The sequence below is a fragment of the Beta vulgaris genome, chromosome 3, assembly GCF_026745355.1.
Source record: "Beta vulgaris subsp. vulgaris cultivar EL10 chromosome 3, EL10.2, whole genome shotgun sequence".
Lineage (NCBI taxonomy): Eukaryota > Viridiplantae > Streptophyta > Magnoliopsida > Caryophyllales > Amaranthaceae > Beta > Beta vulgaris.
Window position 1 is genome coordinate 17097887 of NC_079204.1, and position 13471 is coordinate 17111357.

Below are 13471 nucleotides of genomic sequence, written 5' to 3' on the forward strand. Positions count from 1 at the left end.
ATCAATCTATTTAATGGCATTATTAATTGTTGATTTTTGTGTTTCATCCCGAAATATTGATCATTGGTGAACCTATGCCCTAGACTTTTATTCTTGATAATTCTTGATATAGTTATAGTCTAGTTTAGTATAATTACTCACAAACATCGTTCCTATACTCTAGATTTGACTGACAATTAGGAAAAGAACACTGTTTCTCTGTGGATTCGACCCTACTTCCCTGACTACTATTTGTTAGAGGACTTTAGGATTACTTTTGATAAGGTGATACGACTTTAGCCTGTCAAAATTTGGCGCCGTTGCCGGGGAAACGGTTTTGTTCCATTTTCTTTAATTGTTTTAGAGTCTAGATTAATACACTCTCGTCTCAGAGAACACTTGTTCTTTGGGACAAAATCTCTTAATTGTTTGTTCTTTAGTTCTTCTATGCGCAGGAGTTTGTTTCAGATTGCCTACAATTTGATCCTGAAATCGAAAGATCCTTTCATAGACAGAAGAACTTTTCCAGACAGTTGCGGATAATCCAAGGGAAGATAATCCTTTGGATTCTGACTCTGATTCTACCAGCATTGTCTCTATTGCTCCACCAGAATCAGAGATGGCTCGGAGGCTTACTGACTTTTCCCAACCCTCTTTGGCTGAACTTCCCAAGAGCAATCAAATGCCTGAAATCGAAGCTGTAAATTTCGAGATCAAACCTGCATTGCTAAACATGATCGAAAGAAAACAATTTGGTGGTAGACCTAATGAAGACCCTAATCTTCATTATCAAGATTTCTGCCAATATTGCTCTACCATTAAGCAGCAGGGAGTGACACAAGATCAGATTCGGGAGATTCTTTTCCCATTTTCACTTTGAGATAGGCAAAATGTGGTACAATGGGATTAATCGAGCCACTCTTGGGATCACTGATTGGAATACCTTGGCTCTAGCTTTCTACAGAAAGTACTACCCTCCAGAGAAGACAGCTAGGTTGCGTAGTCAGATTACAAATTTCACCCAAGGGACTGATGAGTCTTTACATGAGGCATGGGAAAGATTTAAAGATCTTCAGAGAGAATGTCCCCATCATGGTCTACAAAAATGGTTCCTAGTTCAGGGATTCTACAATGGTTTGGGGAACAACTCGAGACTTATCCTTGACTCTGCAGCAAATGGGAGATTCATGAAACTAGAAATTGATGCTGCACATGATTTGATCGAGGAGATGGCTATCCACAACTCTCAATATGTAATCCTCGAGGACTAGCTAACAAGGGTGGAAAGCATGAGATAGATTCTATATCCTATTAGCTGCACAGATGAATGCAATCAGCAATAAACTTGACAATATGCAGCTCTCCTCTCCTGCAAGTGTTGCTGCTTTGGGTACTACCTCCGAGATTATGTGTGATAATTGTGGCATAGTTGGACATTGGGCACAAGAGTGTCGGAGTTCTCTCGAACAAGTTAATGCTTTTCAAACATATCGGCCGAACAACCCATACTCCAACACATACAATCCAGGGTTGAGAAATCATCCTAACTTGTCTTACAAGAGCACTAATGTCCTAAATCCTCCTGCACCACAACCACAAGCACAACAATTGAACCAAGGTACTACCAACAACCTTCCCAACACCCTCCTGGTTTCTCTAGACCACCTTTTAATCCATCTCAACAAGCACCTCCTGCCGATCCAATGATGGTTGAGATGAGAAACATGATGCTACAAATGCAAAAGATCGACAAGCTGACAAGGCACAAATTGAGTCCATTCATGCTCACAATAAGATGTTGGAGAATCAGTTGGCACAATTGGCTACTTCGAACTCTACTCGCCAACAAGGTGCTCTTCCAGCACAACCTGTTCAGCCTACAGATTCGGCAAATGCCATCACTCTCCGAAGTGGTTCTCACTACAATGGACCACCCATGCCTATTGATGATACTTTGAGTGTGGAAAATAATAAGGAACAGGTCCCAGCTGAAGCTAAAAATGATAAGGAGAACTCTAAGCACGCCACTGAACATGAAGAGACCAATGAAGCCAAAATCCTACTATTGAGATTCCTCCTATCAAACTTCCTTTCCCCAATCGTCACCTCAAGAGTAAGCTAGACAAGCAATTTGGTAAGTTTTTGGAAGTCGTCAAGAATCTTCAGGTAACAGTTCCTTTCACGGAATTAATTACTCAAGTGCCTGCGTATGCAAAAATTTATGAAAGATATCTTGACTAGGAAAAGGGCTTTTAACGAGGTGGAGACAGTTGCTTTTACTGAAGAATGTAGTGCCATTTTACAAAATAAATCTCCACCAAAATTAAAAGACCCTGGTAGTTTCTCTATACCTTGTTACATTGGTAGTTTGTTCATTGATAAAGCTTTATGTGATTTGGGGGCTAGTGTGAGTGTTATGCCATTGTCTGTGTCCTCAAAATTGAATATGGGAAGTTTGAAAGTTACCAATATTACTCTACAAATGGCTGACCGTTCTGTTAAATACCCCCTAGGTATTTTAGAGGATGTACCTGTTAGAGTAGGTAAATTTTTTATTCCCGTGGACTTTGTTGTACTTGATATGGAGGAAGATAGGCAAATTCCAATCATTTTGGGTAGGCCATTCCTTCATACTGCAGGTGCCGTCATTGATGTGAAAAATGGTAAGCTTACACTATCTGTTGGAGATGATGAGGTCACTTTTAATCTAAGCACTGCTTTGAAAAGTCCTATGCTAAAGGAAAAGTGTTGGAGTATTGATGTGGTTGATGTAATTTGCCATGATAACATGCCCCAAGCTCTATATAGAGACCCATTGGAGGCGGTACTTTGTCTTGAGTCTTCCACAGGTGATGGCAGTATATGGAGCAATGAAGTGGATGTATAGAGAAGATGCTAGCAAGTGAAGAATTTGACCTTGATGGATGCCAACAGGTAAAGAGGTTCGATCGATCTGTGTGCAATGTAGCGGTAAACGGTCGTGCGGGACCTGCATAAACCAGCCTATTTGGGAGGCAACCCGAATCTCTAACTCTTCCTTTTTCTTTTATTCCTAACTTTCAAAAAAAAAAAAAAAAAAAAGGAAAGAACAAAAATATATGCATATTGAATTCACTTGATTTCAATTTATTTTTATTTTTTGTGTTTTTGAATTCATTCGAATTCGTTTCTTAATTTTTAGTTTAGTTAGTTTCTTTTCGTAGTTTCTTTTAGTTTTTTTTTGAATTCAATCTTCATTTTTTTTAGACTAATCATGCTAACAAGTGTTGTTTAGTGGTTTTGGTGTGTAATTTTTTACCATAGGTGAAAGCACAAGCTCCAACATGCGCCCGCGGGAATTCGGCTCCACTATCACCCATTTTCCTCTAGCCCGCGGGGTATAACCCGCGCCCGCGGCCAGCCACGACCCCTCCTTCACAAATCTCCTGTCCGCCCGTGGGATTTCGAACCCCTCGCCCCCACTTGACAAAACCCGCGCCCGCAGCACTACACTCCCCCACCTGTACCCCAGTTCTGTCCGCCCGCAGCCACAATCCCGCGGCCGCGGGATTTCGCATCTCTCTAAACCCCGCGCCCCCACCCTCAATCCCGCGCCCGCAACAACAATCCCCCCCATCTCCCAACCAATCTGTCCGCCCGCAACCCCGACCACCGCGCCCGCGGGATTTCGCAGGTCCAAATCTCCTTCGACGTACCCAAAACCAAAACAAAAAACAAATAATAAAAAAAACAAACCACCCAAAATCCTCCTCACCCTCACACCCTTTCGACCCCATCCCACTCGACCCTCCGACCACCCTCGTCCGCCGGTCGCTGCGACTCCGTCCGACCCGCCGGCGACGCGACCCAGCGCCCCCACCCGACAACCCGCGACGCAGCGACGCCCCTTCTCACCCCTATAAACCTTTCACCCTCCCCCACCCTCCTTCCGACCCGCCGGCGGCAAACCCTACTTGACCCCTCGACATCCACACCACCATCTTCCCCCTTCTTCCACTCACATAATCTTCAAACCCTAACCTCTCTCATTGAATTGGGGTTTCTTCTTGGATGTGCTTTGCAATTTCAATTGGGACTCTTAGACACATAATTGGATTTCCTCAATCAAGTCTCCTACATCAATCAATCGTGTACTTCACGTGGTAGTAAGTTTTCGATTTGTTCACTTTCATTCCGAATGTTGAAGACTTATTGTTTATGCTTACTACTCCTTTTTGATACTTGGTTGCTATTCAAGTTGTTTGTTGATCAATCTTAATTGTGGTTTCGATTGCGTTGAATTTCCAATTGTAATTGACAATATTTTGGGTCCCTTGGTGGCGACAAATTGTTGAGATTGGATTAATGGGCATTACATTGGTTGTGTGGTGATTCTTGTGAAGTTGTTGTGATTGTTTTGTGGTGATTGTTCTTGGTTGTGTGCTCAAAAGCGTCATATGGAGGACCTTCGTGCCGAGATTCGTGATCTACGTCGGCCGCTAGACGCTTATGGCCCCATCGTTTCTAGCGTCGACACTACTCCTGAGCCATCCTCGATGGACGAAGCTCCCGTTGCGTGAGCTTTCTTTTTCCCCTTTCCTTACTTTTTACACAGTGAGACACTATGCTGTATTTAGCTTGGGGGAGGGATATTCTATCCTTTATTGCTTTCTAGTGTAGTTTTTATTGCTTTGTAGTTGTTACACGCTTTTGCCTGTTCATTAGGAATAGGATTTTACGTGTAACCAAAAAAATTTACTGCTTTCTTAGTTGCGTCATAGTTGCATTTTAGCTAGCTCATTTCATTTTAGTTTTCATCTATGGGACTATTGTTGGCACACCTTCAAGAACTTTGTGAATATCTCTACTACAGCTCTTCAGCTTTGTTGTACAGTGGTTTCATGATTCTTCATAGCATAATTGTGATACGATTGATTGGCCGTGGTAAGACTGTTTGATCTCTTTGGCTGGCTTTAACTTTACTGTGCAGACGAAATTGACCCATGTGAGCTTCTGTGCCTAATAAACTGACGAATCTGTGTCAGTTATGTTCTTTCATGAGTGATTAGTTCCTCAGTTGATGTATTGATCTTGATTTTGACCTGGTACATCCTTGATACTTGATTGTGTACATTATTTGATATGATTGAGGCGTTCATTTTATGATTTTAGCTCCAGAGTTCTACTTGTTTACACATTTCCCGTCTCTAGCCCCGCTGAGCTTTCTTGACCCTTGCTTGCTGCTTTCACCCATATTACAACCCTTAACCTCATTTGATTATTGTCCCAAGCCTAGCTTGGGGGAGCAAGTGTTAGTTTTGGTCATACTGTATTACATGGATGTAGTTAATGCGTGGTTTTGTTGAAAGAAAGTGTTATTAATGAGCTTTGTCATCGAATTTGAATGTGGTTCAAAGAGATTTTGGCAATGTGAAAAAGAATGAAGAAAAAAAGAAATGAAAGAACAAAGAAAGTGAACATATTTTGAAAGAAAAGTGAAAAGATTATATATGGGTTACTATGCATGAAAGATATTGTGGTGATATTTTGGTAATGATGGTGTTATTTGAAGCTGTGAATGATTTGTTAGGCCGTTTTTACATTGATATTTGCTCCCCTTCTTGGCTTTTCCACCACATTTCCCAAAATATGATCCATACCCTTAACCCTAGCCTCATTACAACCCTTGAAAGTCCTCTTGATCTTTGTGTGTTATATTTTTCGTGTTGAAAGTGAGTCAAAAGGTCAAAGTTAAAGAGTACTGCTTCTTTTGAGTTGATATATATAGGTTGAGATCGTTGAGTGTCATTGATTTTCGCCCTAAACACAAGAGAGTATTAGTTCACATGCCTATAGTGAGGTCTGTCAAGTTTTGTTAAGTCCAGCTTGGGGGAAAGGGTTTGTGGTAAGATTGTTGAGTTGATTGGTCACATGACGTGCTATGCGGCTTTGTTTCATTGATACTCGATGCTTGGTTCATGTAGGATTGATATCTCTCGTGTTTTGATTGTGTTTGACCCTGTTTTAGCCCCATATTGTAGGTTATCATTTTCTTCCCCTGTCTATTGTTTGATTGCTTGAGGACAAGCAACAGTTTAGCTTGGGGGAGTTTGATGAGTCATATTAATATAGGCATTTCATGATGCATTTAGGTTGCATTTTAGGATCATTTAGTTGCATTCTTAGTCCATAATTGCATATAGTTACTTAAGTTGAGAAGATATTACTCTTGTGTGTGTTTTCGGTGTTTTTGATAGTTTTCAGGTATTGAGAACACAATTGGAGTATTATTGGACAAGCTTAAGCATGAGAAGCATCTAGGAAGGATCTAAGTCAAATGAGGAGTCCAAAGGGCATCTTCGAGTCGGATTGCAACTCAAACATAGCGGAAACATATTAAAAGAAGTATGAAAATTGAGTCATGTGCACTCTTTTGATCATAACTTATTATCCAGAGATCGGAATTCAGTGATTCTAGTGGGGTTGGAAACTAGACTTGAAGAGATTTCCAACGGTATATTACACGCCCCGATACGACTTCTAGTTTGCGAGATATGGTCTTTGCAAGTTGACACTGTTTTGCAGGCCGAAAACCCGCGGCCGCGGGTTATTCCGGGTTTCCTAGTCGAATAAGGCTTCTTCTTTTGACGAATTAGGCTCTATTTTTCTAGTTGTTTTAGGAAATAGAAAGGTATAAAGACTCAAGGGAATATTATTATTTCCTACCTTATTTTATTTTTTGTTTTTTCCATCATTAATTCATTAAAGATTATAACTCTTTTTTCTCTCAATTAGTGAAGAACCCTAGTTTTGCTTTTTCCCCAATTACATTAAATTTTCAATAGAAGCTTTGATCTTTGCAAGATTGGTTCTACAATTGGTATTATTTCTCTACTCTTTTTATTTCTATTCAATCCTTTATTATTAATTCATGTTTGCTTATTTAATTATGAATATGTTTTCCCCAATTATGATTGAGTACTCTATTTCTAGGGTTTAAGGGGATCCATGATCAATTAGGAAGGGATGTTTATTAAAGTATTGATTTTTATTGATGTATGTTGATTCCTATTGAATGTTTTTATGTCTATTCAATCCAATTTGGCCAGATTTGATTGTTATAGTGTTGCAATATTAGGTTATGCGCCGAGAGGTATAAACTTGATATTAAGGCTAGTTTCAATAGGTATAGTTGGTATTAATAAATTGCGAGAGCCTGTTAATACCGTTCTATGATTGATTTAAACTTGAGAGAGCGAATCAATCTATTTAATTGCATTATTAATTGTTGATTTTTGTGTTTCATCCCGAAATATTGATCATTGGTGAACCTATGCCCTAGACCTTTTATTCTTGATAATTCTTGATATAGTTATAGTCTAGTTTAGTATAATTACTCACAACACTCGTTCCTATACTCTAGATTTGACTGACAATTAGGAAAAGAACACTGTTTCTCTGTGGATTCGACCCTACTTCCCTGACTACTATTTGTTAGAGGATTTTAGGATTACTTTTGATAAGGTGATACGACTTTAGCCTGTCAGCAGACCCTTTTGCCCTTGCAACTTTCTCGAAATTACATTCTTGCCTTTCCTTCTATTTTCCACGTTTTGCTTCATCTCTCTTTCTGTCTTTCGGTCTTCTCTCTCTCTTCTCTTTTGCCACTACTACTATGTTCCCTCTCTCTCCTTCCTTTCTCTCTCCTTTTTAATTTTGCTTCTCTATAATGATCAGACGACATTGTTGCCGGCGAAAAGAAAGAAAAGAAAGGGTTTAGTTTGTGCAATAGAGCCATTTTTAGAGTCCGGGTCTCTAGAGCGATTCAATTTATCGTCCTGCTCATGTCTTCCTTCGTCGCGGCTTCTTCTTTGCTCATCAGTCTTTTTCACTCTCCTCGTTCTAATTTTTCTTTGTTTGTTGTTGTTGTTCAATTTTACTGTTGAATTTTCTGATTTTTTTTGTGTGTGTTGAAATTTGTAGTGATTTGAGTGAGATACTTTCGAACCCAGGAAAAATTCAACCCCACAATGATCTGCCGGCCAATCTCCCTCCTTTTTTAGCAGATTTCGATTATTGACTTTATATTTCAAGGGTTAGTCAATTTTATCTCTAATATTTAATTTCCATGAAATTTCAATTCTTTAGTTAGATTATGTGTTTTTTAATTGCTATTTGTGTTAGATGTTGTGATACTTTTTCGAATTTGCTAGAATTAAGATCTAATTAAACCAATGCAACAGAAGAAACAACAATTAAATTGAAAATTAGCACCACCCTAGGAAAACTTAAGCATAAATTATGCATCATATATATAAAAAATCACAACTTCAGAAATGTAATATATGTATGTTCGTTGTTTTTCCATCAAATATTGATGCTTAGATGCTTGTGGTTAAGATAAGATATGCGGGCTTCATCTTAATATTTTCATTTATTTAGGTCAGTAGAAGCATGGCCAAGTTGGAGCTGTACCGGAAATTTACAAATTCTCTTGCGTTTTTTGTGATTCTCTCAGTTGCTTGGATAGGTTATGAAATACTTGTTTAACTTGTTCTCCTGTCTTATCCATACTATTTGAAACAAAGATATTGGTTTCTACTTTATATCTATGACATTCTTTTTCTGTAGTTGTATCTCAATGCAACTGATCCTTTGAGCGAGCTTTGGCGAACTTATGGATCATTCCTATCTTTCGGCCTGTTCTTGCAAACTCTCCGTTTAGTAGTGATATTTATACTCTGGTCTCCTCCTCGCAATCCTACAAGGTGTGTAGCACTAGCTTTGTGTAAATCTTTGAATCTATTCCCGATGTCAATGGCCTCTCTTGAGAGTTAGTTATGAATGGTGATGATCTGTGATATATGTTGAGAAGGAAATCTTGTTGTTGGGTAACAGATAAAGACCTATGTGTTATGTCTAAAACTTGTCATAACTTTATCGAATTCTTTTAGTGCTGGATCAGAATAAAGCAGAAAGTAACTGCAAATTGAAACCCTAAATTCACTAGAAGTAACTGTCTTTCTTTCTTTAATTTGAGCTTCACATCGTTCTTTTCTTACGTTAGTGCGTTTTTCTGTTAATTTTTTGAATGTTTCTTTTTATATAGGCTATATGTTAATCTTATCGTTCTTAATTTTTGAACTTGTATTCAATATTTCTTTTTTAGTTTGCCAAACAAAGTTAGTCTCTTTGTTTTTTATTTATTGAGTTACTCTTTTAATTTGGCGCGCGGATCAAGAAAGGCACTTAGACAACATAATGCTACTTGCTTCTTTGCTTGGAGAGAGGTACATCATTCTTGGGTCACTACTCACTATATGAAGTTCTCTGGCTCTAGAGGTTAATTAGATGTTCTAATCGGGGTGAGTGAAACTTCTTTTCTATCCATAACATGCTTGATGCGTCCAAGAATTGCCTTAATTACTTATTTACTATATATTCTGGTGATTTGTAATGATTAAGAATTTTTTAAAAATGTTCTTGTTTGTGACTCTTTGTAACATAATATGGAATGGAGGGAATACATTAGCTGTACCTGTCACATAGTCATATGAGACTCGCATCTCGAGTTTCTATTGTATTACTCATGAAAATATCAGCTCTAATTCAAGAATTTAAGAGTATTCATCCCAATTAACCCAAAGCTAATCCATACCTATTAAAAAGAGAGAACTTGTTTTACTGTAGCTTAACAATAGTGCATGGACTGTATTACCCCTCCAAATCCTTACAATTACATCCTTGCCCACACGTTTTCTTTCTTCCTGTTTTTCCTCCAAGCCCTTCAACTGGCTTTACCAGGATCTCTCTCTCTTTTTTTTTTTTTTTTTGCATTACCTGATTCTTCTTTCTTTCATTCACCGATTAATTACTCCCAAAAAACACCAAAAATCACAAAAGCCAGATCAAAAGAGAGAAAATGGTAGATTGGGGACCTGTGATTTCCTATCATTCACCGATTGTTCGTGTTGCTGTCACCGAGATTACTAGTACAAGTACCGGGATACAATTGATCTATTGAGTTTGGAGGTATGAAGACTAACGGCAAAGCCATCTTCATTCACACTCTTATTTTCTTTGCTCTTTATGCGATTCTCACCCTCGCCGTTCATATTCATATCTACACGTCTGATCTAACACCTTCCCCTTTCTTTTCAATTCAAACATTGTTGTAAAAGTACAAGTAAAACCCTGCTTCTTTTAGTTTCTTTTTATTCTCTTTGGTTGTCTAATTTCTGGTATAAGAACAAAACACTTGAAAATGCCTAAAGATTGGCTGCTTTTTTAATCTTTACTTTCCTCTTATCTTATCACTTTCTTTTTGGATTCCTTTTCATTAATGTTGGGATTTATAATTGTTTTAGCACCCAAAAAAATATTAAATTTAATTTTGCACTAGATCTCTCGTTAATTAGCCACCCGATATTACATATTGATTTTATAAGATTGTCATATTTGTTAGGCTATGTTGCAATTGAGGGAAGATGAGACAGAGCTTACATATTCAGATTGTTGATCCTTGAGTTTTGAAGATGACCTAACCACAAAAGACATAGTATATTTTATTTATGTTGTTGCAAGATAATTCATGCTCGAGCTAAGAGAATACTTGATTGAAGAAAAGCGGAGAATTAATCAAGATCGAAATAAAGATGTTCGAGAGATGAAGAATAAACATGGAATGAAGATTAGAATACATTAGGGTATTTATTAATCTTCTTGTTAAGGTTGAGTAATAGCTTTATTAAGTTCGTGGTGAATTCTCAAAGGAACTTGGTTCTGTTCCCATGAAAGGAACAGACCTGGCACTATAGGAACAAGGCTTAGGAACAAGACTTAATAATTAGGGAACAAGACTTTAAAACTAATTTAGGAACTACTAAGTAACTAATATTGTGCGCCTAAGGTATTTGTGTGCCCAATATAGTTGTTAGAGTTTTTAGGGATAATTTGACTAAGATCCATAATTTTAGGAAGTTAGTTTAAGTTTGTTAGGAAAAGATTTTAAATAGATTTTCTGATTTTAAAATCTCTGATTTTCAAATCTTATCTTTTTAAAATATATATTTTATCTTTTATATTTTATTTAAAAGATTTAGTTTTCGAAAAAAATTATTTCCGGTTTTTAAGAGCTTCGGATTTTTCGAAATAAAAATCTGTTTTCTCCGGTTTTTGTAAAAGATTTCGAAAAAGATTTTTCCTAAAAATTAGCTAAAGGATTTTTATTTATTTATTTCCTAAATTCTAGCTTACACGCCTAAGTGATTTACTGCTTCAAGTTTATGGAGTTAGTGGATTTAGTGGCATAAGTTAATTATCCTCCAAGTATTTTAATTAAATTAAATAAGATTAATTATTCTCCAAGTTTGCAAAACCACGTACTTTGTTACTGCTTCTATGAAATGATGTAATGGGTTAGTGGATGATGTACATGACTTAGAATAAATAATTTAATTTAATTAAATTAATTAGAAATCATGGAGAACATGTGATAATGGTCTAAGTTAGTGGAAATCATGTCTTGTCTTAAAGGTCTATAAATAGACGCCTAATTCACTTGAGAAAAATTGTGTCTGACTTTTATTAGTCACACCAAAGTGTGTCTGACTTTTATTAGTCACACCAAAGCGTGTCTGACTTAGTTAATTTGTCTTAAGTTATCTAAAGTGTCAGTGCCTTTCCTTAAGAGAATTCATACTTACATTAATCGAGTTTTCATTACTCTTCCATTGTTTTACAAAGTGTATTTTTGAGAAAAAGGGTTTGAGTGAACTCTTGTAAGTGTGAGAAAGCTTTGAGTGAAGCAAGAGAAAGAGAAAGAGAAAGAGAAAGGAACTTCGAGTGAAGTTTGAGAGAAAACGTCAGTTGTTGGGAACTGTCGTTGGGAACTTGAGTTGAGTGACTTAAGTTGAGAATCGAGAGAAAAGTAATAGGTTGTAATCAGAGTTGTTTTGGCCTATTATAGTGGAAAGTTGTTTAAAATCCCTTGTGGTCGAGGTTGTTTCTTCCTACTAGGCCTAGGAAGTTTTTCCTCGTAAAATCTCTCGTGTTCCCATTGTTTGTTCCAAGTTTACTTTTAATTCCGCAAAAAGTTGTGCTTATTCTCTCACTATAATTCACCCCCCCTCTTATAGTGCTCATATTATACAACAATTGGTATCAGAGCGGGAACTCTAATATTCAGGAAACCCTGTTGAGTTCAAGATCTTGAAAATATGAATACTAGAGAGAAACTGAAGAAGGGTACTCTACGCAGAGGCCACCAATGTTCAATGGTAAGTTTTACACTTACTGGAAGAACAGAATGGAGATCTTTATCAAAGCCGACAACTACCAGGTATGGAGAGTCATAGAGGTAGGTGATTTTGAAGTCACTACCACTAATGACAAGAATGAGGTAATTCCTAAATCTATATCTGATTTTGATAAAGCTGATTTCGAAAAGATGGAAATTAATGCTCTTGCTATAAAATTGCTTCATTGTGGTCTTGGTCCTCATGAACACAATCGTGTCATGGGATGTAAAACCGCAAAACAAATTTGGGATCTTCTTGAAGTCACTCATGAAGGTACGAGTGAAGTTAAGAGATCAAAAATAGATCTTTTGATGAACCAATATGAACTTTTTCAAATGAAATCAAAAGAGTCTATCCAAGAATGTTTACACGCTTTACTAATATAATTAATGAGCTAACATCTCTTGGTAAAGTGATTACATCTGAGGAACAGGTACGAAAGGTCCTAAGGAGCCTTCCTAGGGATCGTTGGATGGCTAAGGTAACTGCCTTGCAGGAAACTAAGGACTTTACAAGTTCAATTTGGAACAACTTGCTGGTTCCCTCATGACTCATGAGTTGCAATTGGACAATGAGAATGGAGAATGTCCAAGCAAAAGTCGATTGCCTTAAAAGCTGATGAAAGTGAAGGCTCAGAAACAGATGAAGAAGAATCTGCTCTCATGGTCCGAAAATTCAAAAGAATGTTTAGGAACATGAAGAAAGGTGATACAAAGGTAAGAATAAGAAATATTCTAACAAACTTGTTTGTCTGTGGCAGTTCTGAGCACTTCATCAAGGATTGTCCCCAATGGGAACAAGAAAAAGGCAAAGGAAGGGAACAGAGCAGAGATAGGAACAAAGAATACAAAAACTCCTATACTCGATCTGACATGAAGAAAGCTATGGTTGCTGCATGGGGAGACTCTGACTCTGAGGAAGAAGATGATCCTCAACAAATGAGGAGACTGCAAACTTCTGTCTTATGGCTCTTGACAATTCCGAATCTGATGAAGAGATTGAATCTCTTGAGGTTGAGTGAGGGGGAACAACACATGGTACCTAGACAGTGGTTGTTCTAAGCATATGACTGGAGATAAATCAAGATTTCTCTCACTCTCAGCCTACAATGGTGGAAGTGTGACTTTTGGTGACAACAAGAAAGGTAACATAGTTGCCATGGGCAAAGTTGGTAAGTCATCGTCACATTCCATAGAAAATGTGTTTCTAGTTGA

General features: G+C 37.6%; 1 long non-coding RNA gene and 1 other non-coding gene across 2 annotated transcripts; one reads left to right on the plus strand and one right to left on the minus strand.

Moving 5' to 3' along the window:
• Positions 1–971: 971 nt before the first annotated feature.
• On the minus strand, positions 972–1078 carry LOC125496116 (small nucleolar RNA R71). The gene has a single exon (XR_007272819.1). It is a non-coding gene; the product is annotated as a small nucleolar RNA R71 (small nucleolar RNA).
• Positions 1079–9420: 8342 nt separating this feature from the next.
• Positions 9421–10471, plus strand: LOC130590899 (uncharacterized). The gene is made up of 2 exons (XR_008968764.1): positions 9421–9990; positions 10424–10471. It is a non-coding gene; the product is annotated as an uncharacterized LOC130590899 (long non-coding RNA).
• Positions 10472–13471: the final 3000 nt, after the last annotated feature.